We start from the raw sequence: 2,022 nt of genomic DNA, 5'->3' as shown, positions 1-2,022 counted from the left end.
GAGGCAGCTGGAGATGGGGAGGGAAGGAAGGGAGGGGCAAGTGACTGTTTAATTCCTTTAATGTGGTGTTGCAGCAGTGGGAAGTGGTTTATTTGCAGTATTGTCTTACGACACTTTCACCAGGATTGTTGCCACACACAGTACATGTAGATGCATAGTGCAGTCATTGGCGCATAACTTCAGTCATTACTATAATGCCTCATTCACTGATAGTAACACAGTTATTGAGCTAACTTTGCGATTTTCACCTTATTTTGCAAAAAGACTTTAATACAAGACACAGAAGAGGTTTTATCATGCTATAAGCAAAATTTATTTAGCAACTGACATGTGACCAAATAGAAAGCATCAAAATTTCTTCAGCAGTAAATTTAAGATAAGCATATTTTCAAAGTTGGTTGGATTTTTTCCCCCCAGCACTTGTTTTGTTATGTTCAGATAAAGAGCATTTTTCTTCACACACACATCTTCAGAGAAGTCTTGAATCTAGTCAAATTCACGTAGACGTAGGTCACGTTTGTAATTCTGGAAATCAGCCTTCAGAGCTTCTACCAACTCTTTGGCTTCTTCTTTGCCTAAAATCCTAGTGAAGGGAAAACGGGTTCCGCATCAAAACACACACACACACACACACACACACACAAAGATTATTTAAATAATTCCACAAGTTTCAAAGATTTTGTGATTTTAGCATTTAGTAAAATAACAGCAATTTTCTTACCCTTTTGCACAGCGGGAAAGAACTAAATTTAAAAAAAGAGAAGAGAAATTAGTGAACAGCCAACAATATTCTGTTAAGCTGGGCATGCACTTTGGCCCATTTTATGACAACTTTTCAGTCGTGCAACCGTTTTGGGGATCGGCCCGAGTTTCGCCTTAATTATGTGTCGTGCATCGTGTAGTATACATGGGGTAACGAGAAGCGATTAACACCTCACGACCAGCTCCCAATCAACAATCATATGGTTGCAAGAAAATCAAACCTGTTTGAAATCCTGGTCGCCCCTCATGAGGGTATAAATGCAACCTCTCACACTACGCAAGTGCAAACGCATGGAAATGAAAAAGACGGAGTAGCATGGCGGTGCAGCATGTGATCTAGACACAAGCGATGGTAAGCTCATCCGAGCTTTGTCAATGTGGCCTCACAAAATTATCACGCCCACAACAACCTTGAAAAGAGTTGGATCGACATTTCTGCTCAGTTGCAGCTACCTGGTCTATGTCTTTCATTAGCAAGTTAGCAAAGTTGATGGTGATGGTGTGTGTGTCTGTGTGAGTGAAAGACAGAGCGTGAGAGCGAGAAACGGATATTGTATAATAAGCGTCATGTAATGGATGCACAGTGTGAGCACTCAGGTCGCATCAGAGCATCGGGCTGTATAGTGTGAGACCCTGCATCGTGACCTACAAACTTGTAACCCCTGCGAGTCAATCGTACAGTTTGAGCAGGAGCTGAATAGCACGACTGAAAAAATTGCAGTGTATTCCCAGCTTTACAGACTTTGTAATAAAGGGTTGACAGCTTTCCTTTTATCTAGTTGTGCCAGATTCCCCCCCCCCCGAAAAAAATAAAGCACTAATCAAAAAAACTAATAGTACCTTTTTTAAAAAACTTCTTCCACTTAAAACACTCTCCTTGTTCAGCCATCATTACAACCATGGATAACACAAGAAAGATCACAGCAGGCTTCATCCTGCAAAGAAAAACATATAATCATTTTTGAATCTCTAACGTCATTTGCGCTTGAAATATATTGATTTCTTACCTTTCCAGAGATTCACAGCCAAACGCTATGGGTTGGTGGAGATATTCACCTGTTGTGTGTCGGTAGTCTGGTACATCCCTTTATATTTATACAGGAGAAAGATTAATAATTGTGTAATATTTTGCTCTATTGCAAAATATATGGTCGTATTCGTGCCATTCTAGTCTTTATCGTGAAATCAGAATAATTTCAGAGGGTTCCAATCCTTCGCCACTTCTGTGTTCAACGTTTCAGTTTAACCCAAGTGACTCTT

The 2,022-nt window shown here is 40.2% G+C and overlaps 1 long non-coding RNA gene across 1 annotated transcript; it reads right to left on the bottom strand.

The window, feature by feature from the left end:
- Nucleotides 1-291: 291 nt before the first annotated feature.
- Nucleotides 292-1,813, bottom strand: LOC148098442 (uncharacterized). The gene is made up of 4 exons (XR_015720738.1): nt 1,770-1,813; nt 1,603-1,697; nt 722-743; nt 292-583 (listed from the first exon to the last, which is right to left on the bottom strand). It is a non-coding gene; the product is annotated as an uncharacterized LOC148098442 (long non-coding RNA).
- Between the last annotated feature and the right edge of the window lie 209 nt (nt 1,814-2,022).

The sequence above is a fragment of the Neolamprologus brichardi genome, chromosome 15 (assembly GCF_056152115.1).
Source record: "Neolamprologus brichardi isolate AB-2024 chromosome 15, ASM5615211v1, whole genome shotgun sequence".
NCBI classification, from domain to species: domain Eukaryota; kingdom Metazoa; phylum Chordata; class Actinopteri; order Cichliformes; family Cichlidae; genus Neolamprologus; species Neolamprologus brichardi.
The sequence above is the reverse complement of the archived record's forward strand: the minus strand, read 5'-3'. Positions and strand labels throughout refer to the sequence as shown.